Below are 17,704 nucleotides of genomic sequence, written 5' to 3' on the forward strand. Positions count from 1 at the left end.
AAAAAAAAAAAAAAAAAAAAAAAAAAAAAAAAAAGAATCAAAACCTGATCCCAAAGAAAGAAAAAGACTCATTTACTTTGTCTACCTCAAACTACAGGACTCAGGGGCTACACTAAGCAAAAACTGGGCAATGATATCCCATTAATTGTTTTCAGAGCTAGCCCATCATGCCTCCCCTAACTCCATCCCTGGTTGCTTCCCTCTCTACCTCCACCCAGGCAGCAAAGACCAGACAAACACTGCAGGAAATGGAAGGGACTAGGAATGGTACGTAGCTTCCTAGAATGGGAAGCCATCGAACAAAACAATCTGAAACAACCCTGATAGCACTCCAAACTGTGAGCATAGGATGGAAGCTCTTTTATCAAAAGGCTGGTAAAGTAGGGAATCAAAAATAATACATCATTCTTAAAACATTTTGTTTTAACTGAAAAAAATACAGATAGATAGTAACTTGGTAGCCTTTGAATGAATGCAGGGCTACAGGTTGGAGTTTCCTATCATCTTTATTTCATAAACCATACGTATAATGCTTCATCTAATAGTTTCTATTGCTGTTTTGTTTTAAAGTAGAGCAAGAGCCTAAGAATGTGTGGACTTCTATGTTTCCATAGAATAATGGTGGCCATCTAAATTTCTCTCTTTCCACACATTCTCCTTAAAAACCATATTGGTACAGAAAGTAAAAATCATCCAAAGCACAAACTACAACATAAGCAGGAAACAAAGTGTACTTAAACCCCAGATGGAAGTGAGGAAATAACTGTGAGACCTGAAGTTAGTGCTGGTACCCACCCTAGGGCAGAGTCAGGCTAGGCTTACGCAAAGGTGGATGACAGAGCACAAGAGGAGAAGGGACTGAAATCATGTCTGATAAGGTTACACCCTAAATGACAAAATGCTGATACAGGTCTGATACCTGGTGGATCAGAGCACAGGCTATTGGGGAGTCAAAAGGAAGCAGCTTGGCAAGTGTACAGAACACGAGTGAGTCTTAGGCAGGCACTAATTCTGAGAGAGGAGCAGTTGAAGAATGGGTGTCTTTGGAAGATGAATGATAAAGGAAAGAAGGACGTGGCTGAAGATCAGTGTCGACTAAAACAATAGGGTATCACAGAATCATGAGAAGGCAGACCAGAAAGAAAGGGGGCTATTTGTATAAAGAAACTATGTTCCACTGTAGCAATAGAAGGTGTTCTTGAACGAAGAAATAAATTAAACTATCCAAATCCCACCCCCACAGATTACCTGCTGTAGCAGGTCCAGGAAAAGTCAACAAATATAAACATGAACAACAACCAAAAAACCCCAGCATTATACAAAGTTAACATAGAAATTAAAAAAAAAAAAAAATAGAAAATGAGAGTTCAAAACTTGGCAAATGAATACATTCCTCTACTATGGAAAAAAAAAAGTCACAAAGCAGAAGAAAACTGTTTCACAGTATTTCAACATAAATTAAATATAATTAAATCAGCAACTGTTGGTAGTAAAAAAAATACCATGAATCAGAAATTTAAAAATGCAGACACCAGGGCCGGCCCGGTGGCACACTGGGGAGTGCACCGCTTGGGAGCGCGGCGGTGCTCCCGCTGAGGGTTCGGATCCCATGTGGAGACCGGTTCCCGCTCACTGGCTGAGCGCGGTGCGGGCGCAACACTGAGGGTTGCAATCCCATTGCCAGTCCCCGGTATGGGCGCAACACCGAGGGTTGCGATCCCGTTACTGGTCAGTAAAAAAGACAAAAAGGAAAAAAAAAATGCAGACACCAAGTTAAGGGAAGAAACTGAAAAAAAAAAAAAAGATAAAATCTCAGAAATGATGAGATATTATATGTAACTGAAAGTATGTTAAAGCATATAGAGAATAGAAATGAAAAGAGAGAAGATGATTAATTCAAAATAAAGAAAAAATATAGAAGCAAAAAGGATCAGAGAGAAACTGATAGAAACAAATCTATGTAAAGAAGATTCGATAATATAATTGGACTTGCTGAAGAAGAAAAAGAAAACAATTATAATTAAAATTATAATTTTAAAAAACCCTCTGAAATAAAAGATCTGAATGTATGGATTGAAAGAACCCACTTTGTATCTGGGAAAATTGACTCAGCACAGTCACCTTTGAGACATAGCTAATAAAAGTCATAGATTTTAAATAGTAACAATAATGATAGTGATAATAAATATCTTCTGGGCCTCCAGACAAAAGGACCACGTCACTTGCAAAGAAAATAAAATCAGGTTGAAATTAGACTACCAACAATAACATATAAAACAAGTAAGGATTGGGGTAACATTTTCAAGAAACTTAAGGAAAGAAAGTATGAGACAAGGGTTTTTTCTCAGTTGGGCTACTTTTAAATTATCAAGGTTGTAAAAAATGTTTTAATGGACTTGCAAAAATTCAAAGAATCCTGAGAAATCTATTCAAGAACAAATTCCTCCAACCAAGAGATAATTGTGAACATTTTAGAAATGATCAGGTGGTTAGCATTGAACATGTTATTGTCAATCTAAGACTAAAACAAAATTGTGGATAAGGGGATAAGAGTATTGCATAGTATGTGCTCTGACAAAGTAGAAATAATACAACTAATAATAAAACTGGGATAGAAAGGAGTGAGAAAGGGTAAATTTGAAGAACCTATTTGATTTCCTTATGGGTAATGAGTAGGAGCAAAAAATGCCATTTAAAGCTGACAAACCAAATAGTTGAACCAAACAAGGAAAAGGGACTAAGAGAATATATAAATATATTAGTATAAAGGTGAACAACAGAATAAAATACAAATCATTCTAAATATTAAGAAAACAAAAAGTCAAAGATAAAAAGTAAATATTACAGGACAATATGACAAAGCTGAAAATAAAAATAACTATCACAGCAAATATATAAACTTAACACTACACTTAACAACTACAGAATACACATTCTTTTCAAATACACATAGAATAGATATCATGAAAGACCACATGCTGGGCCAAGTCTTGAATTTAAAGGGATTAAAATAATAAAAAAAGTATGTCCTCTGACACAACAGAATCAAACTAGAAATCAATAATATAACTAGAGAAAACCTGAAATATTTGGAAATTCAACAACACACTTCTAAATAAATGGGTCAAAAAAGAAATCACCATTTGTACCATTCCCACCATTATACATACCAATAATTTTGGCTTAAAGTCTACCCTGTCAGATACCAACACTGCAATCCCAACTTCTTTTCATTTGCATTTACCTGATAAACTTTGCTATAATGATACTTACCAGAAACAATAAAGTACTGTCTATAACATCTTGAGGAGAAAAGATTTGACAAGAAGTATTTATTAAATTATGCTTTATGTGTGAAGGTAGTAGAAAGAGATTCTTTCATACATAAGAATTCAGAAAAACTCAGCAGTTTTACAAGGGCACTTCAAAAAGCTCATGGAAAAATAGAACTAAAAGATAATATGAATCTTTCCATGAGCTTTTTGAAGACCCTTCATATACCTCTACTGAAAAATTACTTTAAAATAATAAACAAAACATCAAAAGATAAATTAAATTTAAGAATTGAAAAATGGGAAAGTTATGTAATAAAAGGACTGTTGGTAATTTTAAACATAATGAAACATATAGATCTATCTATAATTTCTCTGCATGTGATTACAAAGTTGAAGGCAGAAGATAAAACTCCTTATTACCCAAAGCAATCTACAGATTCAATGCAATCCTTATCAAAATACCAATGACATTCTTCACAGAAATAGAAAAAACAATCTAACATACATATGGAACCACAAAAGACCCCAAATAGCCAAAGCAATCCTGAGCAGAAAGAACACTTACGGCCAACTGATTTTCAACTAAGGATCCAAGAACATACACTGAGGGAAAGGACAGCCTCTTCAATAAATTGTGCTGGGAAAACTGGACATCCATACATAGAAAAATGAAAGCAGACCCCTATCTCTCACCAGACACCAAAATCAACTCAAAATTTATTAAAGATTAAATATAAGACTTGAAACTATACAACTATTAGAAGAAAACATAGGGGAAATAGTCTAAGACTTTGGTCTCGACAAAAATGTCATAGAGAAGACTTCTAAAGCAACAAAAGCAAAACCAGAAAATGGGACTATATCAAATCAAAAAGCTTCTGCACAGTAAAGGAAACAATCAAGAGTGAAGCAACAACTTGCAGAACGGAAGAGAATATCTGCAAACTATTCACCTGACAAAGGATTAATATCCAGAATATACAAGAAACTTAAACAACTCGAGAGCAAAAAACCAAATAATCCAATCAAAATGGGCAAATGACCTGCATAGACATTTCTCAAAGGAAGACATACAAATGGCCAACAGGTATATGAAAAAATGCTCAATATCACTAATCATCAGGGAAATGCAAATCAAAATCACAGTGAGATATCATCTAATTCTAGTTAGAATAGCTATTACTAAAAAGACAAAAAATAACAAATGCCAGCAAGGATGCAGAGCAAAGGGAATGCTTGTACATCATTGGTTGGAATGTAAATTGTACAGCCATTATGGAAAACATATGGAGATACCTCAAAAAACTAAAAATAAGAACTACGATATGATTCAACAATCCCACTGCTGGGTATATAGCCAAAGGAAAGAAAATTATTTTTTTAATTGAAAAATAATTGATTGTATATATCTGTGGGGTACAGCATTGAATATCAATACCTGTGTGCAATATGTGATGTTCAAATTAGGATAATTAGTATATTCAATATCATATAATGTAATAATTTTTTGTGGCCCTTTACCAATTTCTCACTAGCCCACCTCTCCCTCCCCTTCCCTTTTTACCCACCTCCAGTAACCTCAGATTTGTTCTCTCCTTTTGAAAGTTGAACGTATTATTGTGATTGTTGTATCTTTCTTTCTTTTTTAAAAAATTTGTTTGTTTGTTTAGCTTCCACTTATAAGTGAGGACATGTGGTTTTTCTCTCTCTGTGCCTGGCTTATTTCACTTAACATAATTTTCTTATCCACGTTGCTGTGAATGGCAGAATCTAATTCTTATTTATGGCAAAGTAGTATTCCATTGTGTACATATACCATATTTTCCTTATCCAGTCATCCATTAGTGGACATTTACATTGGTTTCATATCTTGGCTATTGTAAATAGAGTTGTGATGAACATGGGAGTGCAGGTATTCCTTTGACATGACAATTTCCATTCCTTTGGGTATACACCCAGCAGTGGGATTGCTAGCTCATATGACAGCTCTATCTGTAGTTGTCTGAGGAACCTCCATACTGTTTTCCATAATGGCGGGACTAATTTACCGTCCCACCAACAGTGTAGGAGGGTTCCCCTTTCTCTGCACCCTCATCAGCATTTGTTATTCTCAGTCTTTTTAATAAAGTCAGTCTAACTGGGGTGACATGATATCTCAGTGTTTTTGATTTGCATTTCCCTGATGATTAGTGATGTTGAGCATTTTTTCATGGATCTGTTGGCCATTTGCATATCTTCCTTTCAGAATTGCCTGTTCAGTTCCTTTGCCCATTTTCTTTTTTTAGTTTTATTTCATTTTGTCAATATACAATGTGGTTGATTATTGTAGCCCATTACCGAAACCTCCCTCCCTCCTCCTACTCCCCCCTTCCTACCAACAAACTCCTTTCTGTTTGCTTGTTGTGTCAACTTCAAGGAATTGTAATTGTTGTGTCTTCTTCCCCCCCAGACCCACTGACAATGTATGAGAGTTCCTTTTTCTCCGCAACCTCGCCAGCATTTATCATTCACAGTCTTTTAGATATTAGCCATTTCATGTGTCTTTTGGCCATTCGTATATCTTCCTTTGGGAAATGCCTATTTAGCTCTTTTGCCCATTTTTTAATTGGGTTACTTGTTTTTTTGTTGTAAAGTTGTTTGAGTTCCTTGTATATTCTGGATATTAATCCTTGTCAGATGTGTATTTTGCAAATATTTTCTCCCACTTTGTTGGTTGTCTTTTAACTCTGTTAATTGTTTCTTTTGCTGTGCAGAAGCAACAATTTTAGTTTGATATAATCCCATTTGTTTATTTTTCCTCTGGTTACCTGTGCTTTTGGGGTCATATTCATGAAGTCTGTGCCCAGACCTACTTCCTGAAGTATTCCTCCTATGTTTTCTTTGAGTAGTTTTATTGTTTCAGGGTGTATATTTAATTCTTTAATCCATTTTCAGTTGATTTTGATATATGGTGAGAGGTATCAGTCTAGTTTCATTTTCCTGCATATTGATATCCAGTTATCCCAGCACCATTTGATGAAGAGGTAGTCTCTTCCCCAGTGTATAGGCTTGGTGCCTTTGTCAAAGATCAGATGCTGTAGGTGTGTGGGTCAATTTCTGGATTCTCTATTCTATTCCATTGATCGGTGTGTTTGTTTTTATGCCAGTACGATGTTGTTTTGGTTATTACAGCTTTGTAGTATAGTTTAAAGTCAGGTAGTGTTATGCCTCCGGCTTTATTATTTTTTTTGCTCAGAATTGCTTTGGCTATGCGTGGTCTTTTGTTATGCAATATAAATGTCTGGATAGTTTTTTCTATTTCTGAGAAAAATGTCATTGGAATTTTGATGGAGATTGCATTGAATTTGTAGATCACTTTGGGTAGTATGGACATTTTCACAATGTTGATTCTTCCAATCCAAGAGCATAGGATATCTTTCCATCTTCTTGTGTCCTCTTTAAATTCTCTCAGCAGTGGTTTGTAGTTCTCATTATAGATGTTTTTCACATCCTCGGTTAACTAAATTCCTAAGTATTTTATTTTTTTTGGTGGCTATTGTAAATGGGTAAGCTTTCTTGATTTCTCTTTCTGCATGTTCACTATTGCAGAATAGAAATGCTACTGATTTTTGTGTGTTGATTTTGTATCCTGCTACTTTGCTGAAATCATTTATCAACTCCAAGAGTTTTTTGTAGAGGCTTTAGGCTGTTCAATATATAGGATCATGTCATCTGCAAAGAGGGACAGTTTGGCTGGGGATGGAGTCGGGTGGTGGTGGCGAGGCCTACCTGCTGGGTCACGCACTGGCACCACAGGGTGTGTGGTCCCCGCAGATCTTGCCACCTCTCTGATCGGCACGCACTCTCCAGCACGTGGGGCTGGAGATGGAGTCAGGCGGCGGCAAAGAGGCCTACCTACTGGGTTGCACACTGGCACCACAGGGCGCGCAGTCTCTGAGGATCTTGGGCTTCTCTGGCTGGATGCCTCCCTGATCAGCGTGCACTCAGCGGGGCTGGGGATGGAGTCAGGCCTCCTTTGTCCATTTTTAAATTGGGTTATTTGTTTTTTTTACTGTGAAGTTCTTTGAGTTCCTTGTATATTCAGAATATTAATTCCTTGTTGGATACATAGTTTGCAAATATGTTCTCCCATTCTGTAGGTTGTCTTTCTGCTCTGTTAATTGTTTCTTTTGCTGTGAAGCTTTTAGTTTGATATAATCCCAGTTGTTTATTTTTTGTTTTGTTGCCCGTGCTTTAGGGGTCATATTCATAAAGTCTTTGCCCAGTCCTACTTCCATAAGTGTTTACCCTGTGTTTTATTCTTGGAGCTTTGTGGTGTCAGACCTTATATTTAATTCATTAATACATTTTGAGTTGATTTTGGTATATTGCGAGAGGTACAGGGTCTAGTTTCATTCTTCTACATATGGATGTCCAGTTTTCCCAGCACCATTTATTGAAGAGGCAGTCTTTTCACCAATGTATGTTCTTGGTGCCTTTGTCAAAGATCAGTTGGCCGTAAGTATGTGCGTTGATTTCTGGGTTCTCTATTCTGTTCCACTGGTTCAGGTGTCTGTTTTTATGTCAGTACCATGCTGTTTTGGTTACTATACCTTTGTAATATAATTTGAAGTCAGGAAGTGTAGTGCCTCCAGCTTTATTTTATTTTGCTCAGGATTGTTTTGGCAAATCAGGGTCTTTTGTTGTTCCATATGAATGTTAGGATTGTTTTTTTCTATTTCTGTGAAGAACACCATTGGTATTTTGATGGGGATTGCAATGAATCTGTAGATCACTTTGGGTAGCATGGAGATTTCAAAGGAAAGGAAATTAGCATACTGAAGAGATATCTTCATCCCCATGTTTACTGCAGCACTGTTCACAATAGCCTACATCTGAAATCTACCTACAAGTCCCTTGACAGATGAATGAATAAAGAAATGTGGTATATATACAACAGAATACTACTCAGTCATAAAAAAGAATGAAATCCTGTCATTTGCAGCAACATGGATGAGCCTGGAAGGCATTATGTTATGTAAAATAAGTCAGGCACAAAAAGATAAATATTGCACATTCTCACTCATATGTGGGAGAGTAAAAAAAGTTGAACTTTTGAAAGTAGAGTAGAATTGTCATTACCAGAGGCTGGGAAAGGGAGTGGGGAGGGGGGATAGGAAGAGGTTTTTTAAGGGATACAAAATTACAGCTAGATAGGAAAAATAAGTTCTAGTGGTCTAAGCTAGTGCTAGCTAGGCATCTACAATTACTAATAATTTACTGTATGTTTTCAAATGGTTGGAGGAGCTCAAATACTCCCATCACAAAGAAATGATAAATTTTTGTGGTAAAAGATATGCTAATTACTGACTTGATCATCATACACTGTATATATATATATTGAAATATAACTCTGTACTCCATAAATATGTACAATTTTTACATGTCAATTAAATTTTTTTAAATTAGAAAAAAGGAAGTCATTTAAACCAACCAAAAAATGAATCAGCCAAATAAAGAGAATGGAGATAGTATGATTTAAAAGGACAGAGGGTGACAGTAGGAACCATTTAAATATAAAATTAAAAAACCTCAGTTTTTCTGGTGAAAAAGAAAAGGAAGATAAAACTCCTTTTGAAAAGAAGAGTTATAATATTTTCAATATTCTAGTTCAGAAAGCTGTGTCTACAAACCTAGATTGAATTAACAAACACTTGAAAGTGGGAAATAAACAGAAAAATCTCATATTTATAGCAGCTGTATTTACAATAGCCAAGTTATGGAACCAACCTAAATGTCTATTGACAGACAACTGGGTAAGGAAAATGTGGTATATATACACAGCGGAATACTATTCTGCCATAAAAAAAAAATGAAGTTCTACCACTTGCAGAACATGGGTGAGCTTGGAGAAAATTATGTTAAGTGAAATAAGCCAGGCACAGAAAGACAAATCATGCATGTCCTCATAAGTGGGAAGGAAGGAAGGACGGAAGGACAATCACAATAATACATTGAACTTTCAGGTGAGAACAGAACTGTGGTTACTAGAGGTGAAAAAGGGAGCAGAGAAGGGGGTTAGTGAGAAATTGGTTAATGGATACAAAGAATGATTACATTTTGTAATGATGAATATACTAATTATCCTGATTTGATCATCACATATTGTGCACAAGTATTGATAGTCAACTCTGTACCCCACAAATATGTAAAATAAATTATGTTTCAGTCAAAAAGAAAGAATAAAAAAGAAATTAAAGGCACAATAAAATTTTCTTTGGGTACTTCTGCTTCCAGCCAAGACAGGGTAACACACAAACTAGATTTATTACCCTCCTGCCTAAAATAACTCAAAGAAAAAGACAGAATATATGAAACAACAGTTTTCAAAATGCTGGATATCAGGCAAAGGACAATGATCTTTGAAAGATGGGAAACCAAGGCAATGAGTACTATCATTGCCTCAGCTTATTACCTTGAGAGAGTTTCCAAGCCCTGGTGCAAGAAAGTGCAACTGAGGTGTACCCCAGTGGACTCCCTGAGTTGAGAAGTCAGAGCTGAGAGTCCAGGGAGACCTAGGGAGCTAGAGTTCATAGGAAAGAGTACCAGAGAAGAGAAAGCTGCACAGAAAGAGAATTCTGGAGATTTGCAGAGGATCCCCTCAGAGTCTTTAGCTGAGTACTGATCAGAAGACATATGTGGTAGAACTCCTCACAACTGGGGAAAGACCACCTGAAAGGATTAAATGGAAGGGTGCTCAGCACTCACACAGAGTTGGGAACAGTATCTGTTCCCATCAGCCGGACTGGAAAAACTCATAATTCACAGAGCGCTGGGTACATTACCAGAGAGAGTTTTGACTCAGCTGTAGGGAATAGTTAGCCCTAGACTCAGGATTGCTCTGGACCTAATAAATTGTAAAAGCAGTTCTGAAAAGGATCAGACTGTTTCCAAGTAACTTAACAGCATCTCAGAACAAAGTAAGAAGAAATATAAGAATAGAAAAATCAGCACCCAACACGGTAAAATATACAATGTCTGGCATTGAATCAAAGATTAAAAGGCATGGAAACATGACCCATGATGAGGAGAATAATCAATCAATCACAGGCAACCTGGAATTGACATACATGTTGAAATTAGCAGGGGACATTTTACAGTTATTATAATTATTCCATATGTTCTGAAATTTAAGTAGAGACATACAGGATATAAAAAAAAAAAGAACCAAATTGAACTTCTAAAAGGGAAAGCTACCATGTGTGAGATGAAAAATGAACTGGATGAAAGTAATGGATGATTAGACATTGAGAAAAAATTAATAAACTTGAAGGCTTAGCAATAGGATCTATCCAAAATGAAATACAGAGAAAAAGAATTTTCTCTTTAAATGAAGAGAGCATCAGTAAGCTGGGGACAATGTTAAGTGTCCAGGGGAAAAGAACGAGCATGTCCATTCTCCCCAGATTAATTTACAGGTTTAATCTCATTCAATCCAATTTATAAGAAGCTTTTCTTTTAATTTAACAAAATAATTCTAGAGTTCATCATGAAAAATTAAAAAGTGAGACTTGTCTAGAAGATTTTGTAAAGCAATTATAATGAAGTAAAGGCTGACAACTATTTCTACCAGGTATTTAAACATACTTTAAAAAAGGCAACGATTGCAACAGTGAGGTGCTAACATGAGAACAGATAAGTCAGTAAACTAAAACAGAGGGCACCAAGATAGATCATAGTACTAATAAGAACTTAAAACATAATTAAATACCATTTAAGTCAGTGAAAGAGGAAATATTATGCAATAATCAGTCTGGGTCATCTTGCTAATATTTGGAATAAAGTATCATTTTAGATTAGAGGTTCTTAAACTTTTGCGCATGGACAATTATGCTTCATTGGGCTTCATGGTATCTGTGAAAACAGGATGAAAAGTGATTTATTTCTCCTTTGACTATCTTCTTGAAACTGAATCCATAGACAGAAAAAGTTTTATAATATCATATTAAGTTTTTAACATATTTTACACCATCAGATAATATTCCATTGTCACCAATGTCATATTATGACATCTAGAAGAGTTTCTTATTATAGGAAAGAAAAAACATTCCTACTATTATGATCAGGGGCTCTGCTTTTGTTTTATGCAAAAAAACTAGAGCTCATAAACAAATCCAGTAAAGTTGCAGGATATAAAATCAATATACAAAGATCAGTAGCATTCTTATATACCAACAGTGAACAAGCAGAAAAAGAAATCAAGAAAGCAAGCCCATGTACAATAACTACCAGAAGAATAAAATATCTGGGAATAAATTTAACCAAAGAGATGAAAGATCTCTACAAAACACTGCTGAAAGAAATTAAAGAGGACACCAAAAGATGGAAAGACATTCCATGTTCATGGATTGGAAGAATTAACATTGTGAAAATGTCTATACCATCCAAAGTGATCTACAGATTCAATGCAATCCCTATCAAAATACAAATGACATTCTTCACAGAAATAGAAAAACAATCCTAACATTCATATGGGACAACAAAAGACCCTGGATAACCAAAGCAATACTGAGCCGAAAAAATAAAACCAGAGGCATTACACTACGTGACTTCGGACTACACTGCAAAGCTTATGGGAACCAAAACAGCATGTTCTGGCATAAAAACAGACACAGGGACCAATGGAACAGAGTAGAAAACCCAGAAATCAACCCGGATACTTACAGCCAACTGATCTTCGACAAAGGCACCAAGAACATACATTGCGAAAAAGACAGCCTCTGCAGTAAACAATGCTGGGAAAACTGGATATCCATGTGTAAAAGAATGAAACTAGAACCGTACCTCTTGCCATACACCAAAATCAACTCAAAATGGATTCAAGACCTAAGTATAAACCTGAAATCATAAAACTCCTAGAAGAAAACATAGGGGAAACACATCAGAATGTAGGACTGGACAAAGACTTCATGAGTAAATCCCAAGAGCATAAGCAACAAAGGAAAAATAAACAAATGGGATTATATCAAGCTAAACAATTCTGCACAGCAAAGGAAACAATCAACAGGCAACCTACAAAACAAATGAAAAGACAACCTACAGAACGAGAGAAAATATTTGCAAACTATGCATCCAACAAGGGATTAATATCCAGAATATACGAGGAACTCAAAACAACTTCACACTAAAAAACAAATAATCCAATTAAAAAATGGGCAAAGGAGCTGAACAGACAATTCTCAAAGGAAGACCTACAAATGGCCAACAGTACATGAAAAAATGCTCAACATCACTAATCATCAGGGAAATGCAAAAACCACACTGAGATATCATCTCACCCTAACTAGACTAGCTATTATCAAAAAGACTGAGAATAACATGCTGGCAAGGATGTAGAGAAAAGGGAACTCTTCTGTACTGTTGGTAGGAATGTAAATTAGCACAACCATTATGAAAAATACTATGAAGGTTTCTCAGACAACTACAGATAGAACTACCATACGATCCAGCACTCCCACTTCTGGGTATACACTGAAAGGAATGGAATCATCATGTCAAAGGGATACCTTCACTCCCATGTTCATCACAGCTCTATTTACAGTAGCCAAGATATGGAACCAATGTAAATGTCTATTGATGGACAACTGGATAAGGAAAGTATGGTATATATACACAATGGCATACTACTTTGCCATAAATAAGAATTAGATTCTGCCATTCGCAGCAACATGGATAAGAAAATTATGTTAAGTGAAATAAGCCAGGCACAGGAAAAGAAATACCTCATGTCTTTACTTAGAAGAGGGAAGAAAGAAAGAAAGAAGGAATGAACCACAATAAAATCTTGAACTTTTAGGAGAGAACAGACCTATAGTCAGTAGAGGTGGGGTAGGAGGAAGGGGAAGGGGTTTAGGGAATAATTGGGTAAGGACACAAAGAATAATTACATTTTGTAAAGATGAACATGCTAATAATATTGATTTGATCATCACATATTGTATACAAATACTGAGTCAACCCTGTACCCTGTAAATATGTATAATCAATTATGTTTCAATTTAAAAAATAAATTTAAAAAAAGATAAAATAAGTACAAAGAAACTTATGAAGAATAAATTCTTCGATTTTCCTTTTCGTCCACCAACCTTATGAAATGTCTTGAAACAGCCTATAGGCTGCTAATCAAATTGAAAAGCAGAAAAACCATACAGAATGTAAGAGAGCTTGGAGAAGCTGTTTCCCCCAGAGATGACAAACATGGTCTGTGGCTTGGAAAAAAGAATACCTGAAGCATTTGAAGGAGCTCCTATTGTAAATAATGTCATCCACTCCAGAACTACTGGTATTTCTTCTAACATTTTAATATTTTGAAGCAGGTTATAAGAGGAAATGGTAACTATGCAACTGGTGAAAACTCTGATGCTGTCAGCACAGCCAACTCTGTTTTTCATCTCTTACTGGCATTCCTATTTCATGAGCCCCTTTTGAAATTTTCAAACACTGCCATCATCTTGACAATGGTATTTCCATTTCCATTTCTGGAAAAAAGTTCCAGACCTCTGGGCACAGATCGAGTGTCTCTGACATTTGGCTGTCCGGTTGTTTTTGCTGCTTTGGAAAAGAAGCTCCAGACGTCAATGTGACTGCTCAATTTCTGTATCAGCAGGCACGGGTGCCAAATGTTCTGCCACTGATATTGAAGGACGTCTTGCCTGATGCCACAAGAAGCATCAGCCTCATCAGGTTAGGGGCTGAATCATTTTTTCAAAATATTTTCTCAAGAAATGGGAGCAGAATGAGAATAGTTCTTCACTTACTAAATAGAAATTTTGTTAAATTTCCAGAGAAGAGTCTTGAAATACTTCATTAAACTTATGGCGCAATTTTTACTTTTTTTAAAATAGAAAAGGAAAGGTCCACTCTCTCAGTTTAGCATATTTGGACAATATTTTTGGCGATGTCTTTTGGTTAAAGCCCTGCAGTCAACATCACGTATGCTGCTGAAGAACGAAGAGCTCCTCTTCAATAAGACATTGGTCACTAAGAGAACGTCTAACACTGAAGAAAGAACATCTGCAATTTGGAGTTAAGGGTGACCAGATGTCTTCCAATTTCTCTGCAGGCAGAAGCAAACATGTGCCAGACTCTTAAAAATTACCTCTGATCAAGATAAAATGTGGATTTATAATCCAAAATTTAGCTATATGGACAAACATTAATGATGTGGACATTGCCAAAGAAAATAACCTCAGTAATCTGAGGACAAAGGAAATTAATTACTCAAAATGAATTCAACTGTTTCTTGACTCAAGTCCATCCTCACCTGGAAAGTGTGCTACAGAGCTTGATTACATTTGCTGTTGTATGCTTTTACAAGCCAGGGTTTATAACACTTTTTTTTATAACACTCAAAACAAAACAAAAAAATCAAAACTGATTGGATATCAAGCATGCCGTAAATGTTGCCATATCAAAACCACTCAAAGTTTTCTATTTCTTTAAGTCGAATCTCAGCAGCCCTCAAATTGAAAGTTGTTGATAACCTGAGTTGAAGTTCAAGTTTTGCTTTGCTTGGAAATTTTTATTTCCTTTTTTTTTTATGAAGGGGTATTAATTGTTGCATTAAAATGAGCAAGAGAGGCATAGGTTTGTAAAAATGTTTTTCGTATTTTTCTACGTGTAATCACATAAAAAGAATGTGTAATCAATTTCTAATATCATAAAATAAGTACTATCTAGATTTTTGTGCATATGTTCAGGTACTCTTTTCCTGTAAGTTCACAGCTTTCATCAGAGTCTCAGAGAGGTCCATGATCTAAAAACACTGGGGAAAATACACTCCTCCAATTTAGATACTGACCTCACATAACATACATACTATCTCACAACAATTCAAGAATTATATGGAAGAAAATCAGACCACAACACTTCAAAAAATATATATAGACAGATAATTAGCACATTTCAAGCTGAGAAAAATCTTTCTAAACAAAAAAGCAAGAGAAAAACTGATTTCATTGACAAACATGGGAAAGACATCCATATCAAAAAACATCAACAAAATTAATAAGACAAATAAAATAGGAAAAATACCTGCAAGAAATATAATAGTTAAAAAACTTAACATGAAAGACCAAATAAATCAGCAAGAAAACACAAACTTTTAGGTAAATAAATGTAAAAAGACGAATACTTTCAAAAGAGAAAATACTAATGGAATATAAACATTTAAAAATTAATCTCTTTAATAATAAAAAAATTCAAGTTAAAACAAGGTCATTTTGTGTATAATATTAGCAAAGATTTTTTTAAAACTGTATAAGGAAAAGCTATGAAGGAAAAAGAGTACTTTCATCACCAGTAGAATAACAGTACATTAGCATAGTTTCTTTGGAAAGCAATTTTGTAATATATATCAAATGTTTTTAAAATGGTCACTTTCTTTAGCTCAATAATTTAATTTCAAATCATTTATATCCAAAGGAAAAAATCCTAAACATAGATAGAGATTTTATGTAGAAACAATTTTCAGTATTATTGATTTAAAAATATGAAAAATAATCAAAGATAAGGGAATGGTTAAGTATATCAAGGTACATCCATATGATTGAATATATAGTCATTGAAATAGTGTTTGCAATGAGTTTCTTGGATGACATGATAAAAAACCAAGGATCTGTTAAACGAGGAAAAAAAGATGTAGCAAAAAAATGATGAAAAAAATTTTTAAGGCAATATGACAAAATGTTAACAGTAGCTGTTGCCAGGTGGGATTTGGGTGATTATTGTTATTCTCTGTAGTTTGCAAATTATCTACAATGAGCATATATTACTGACACTTGGGAAAATAAATTTAAATTAAACATATCAAGATTAGATCATGGATAGAGGCAGCAATATTTTAAAGAAAAAGAAAAAAATCTCGTATGAGTGAGCAAATAATGGGTACAAAGTTTCAAAATAACTGATGAGAGAAAAGGTTTTGTTGTTTGTTTCTCAGCTTAGCTGTCCAAAGGTACTAACTTTTCTGTGACTTGGATGCTGCTGAGTGTTCTTTAAATGGCAAACCATAAACTGTCATTGTCTCCAACCTTAAAAAATCAACTTATCAGTCAAAAATAAGAAACAATTTGAGGCTGGCGAGGCTTTTATCCTCTGGAAAATGTTTTACAAGAAGAACTAAAATAATAGAAGAGGTGAAGAAATGACTACATAATAGTTTAAATTTTCTCGTTTGAAAAATGATCTTTAAAATTTGATAAAGTCTATAAAGTTACCTGAATCAGATTGTGCCGGGGGTTTGTTAGAGATGAAGACCTTCACTGTCCCACCCTCCTGGATGAGACTCAGAGAGGATCAGCTAGACCCCAAGAGAGAGGCTGAGCAGCCTGGCCGAATGCTTCTTCCACCCACTCCTAAACTCACAGGACTTTAAGCTTTAACATTTAAACTTTAACAGCTGTCCAATTTCCTTTACATAATATAATCTTATGCCAAAATCCTATTTTTTAACAGTGAAGATTATCAATTACAGAAAAATGGATAATATAAAAAGATAAGAAATAATCTATATATATCCAGCAGTTGGGGATTGGTTAAATTATGGTATATCCAGAGCGTTGAACACTGTGATTATGTGGTGCCATGGATTATAAATTTAAATGTCCACAGTATATTCATTTTTTTGTTGTTGTATAATGATAAATATAGTAATTATCCAGATCTGAGCATCACATATTGCACAAAGGTATTGATATTCAGTGCTATACCCCACAGATATGTACAATCGATTATGTTTCAATTAAAAAAAAATGCCTACGGGAACTAGGTAGGTAACATAAATGAGTATAGTGGGCCTGTGCCGGAGTTGGGAGCAACAGAGATTGGGGATTTGAAGAGTAAATACTTCATCTAAGGAAGGTAGCACTATTTGACTCCAGTCAGTTGTGGGCCTTGTAGAAATGTGGGACCAATGCTGCCAGACATTCCTATTTTTAAAAACTTTTTATTTAGAAGTATTTTCAAATTTACAAAATTACAAAAAAAAAAAAAAAAAAGACAGAGTAAAGGAACACCTAAGCCCTTACTCAGGATTTTATTTTTATTGTTAGTATTGGAGTCCACTTGAATTCTCTCCCTGCACACACACACACACACACACACACACGCATGCATGTGCACATGCAGTTTTTTTTCTGAACCATCTGAGGGTATGTTACATACATTGTGACTCTTTACTCCTAGATACTCCGTTGTGAATTTCCAAGGAATAGAAACCTGAAACCTCACTATTTTTGAGCTGGGACTCCTGGAATGAAGAAGGGAGGGCATGAGAAGGTCCTCTTCCCCTGGCCAGTAGGGGACCAGTCAATCAGCCACTGTAAGCAGAGCTATAACACACCAAACAGAGGTTGCAGACCATTGCACTAGATCATTAACGCTCCACCGGT

General features: G+C 35.2%; 1 protein-coding gene across 1 annotated transcript in view; it reads right to left on the bottom strand.

Moving 5' to 3' along the window:
- ARSB (arylsulfatase B) overlaps nt 1–17,704 on the bottom strand; it is a gene marked incomplete at its 5' end in the record, with an annotated part of 211,183 nt that overhangs the window by 89,410 nt on the left and 104,069 nt on the right. The gene's annotated exons all lie outside the window — the stretch shown is intronic.

This window comes from Galeopterus variegatus, unplaced genomic scaffold, assembly GCF_000696425.1.
Source record: "Galeopterus variegatus unplaced genomic scaffold, G_variegatus-3.0.2 Scaffold2219, whole genome shotgun sequence".
Lineage (NCBI taxonomy): Eukaryota > Metazoa > Chordata > Mammalia > Dermoptera > Cynocephalidae > Galeopterus > Galeopterus variegatus.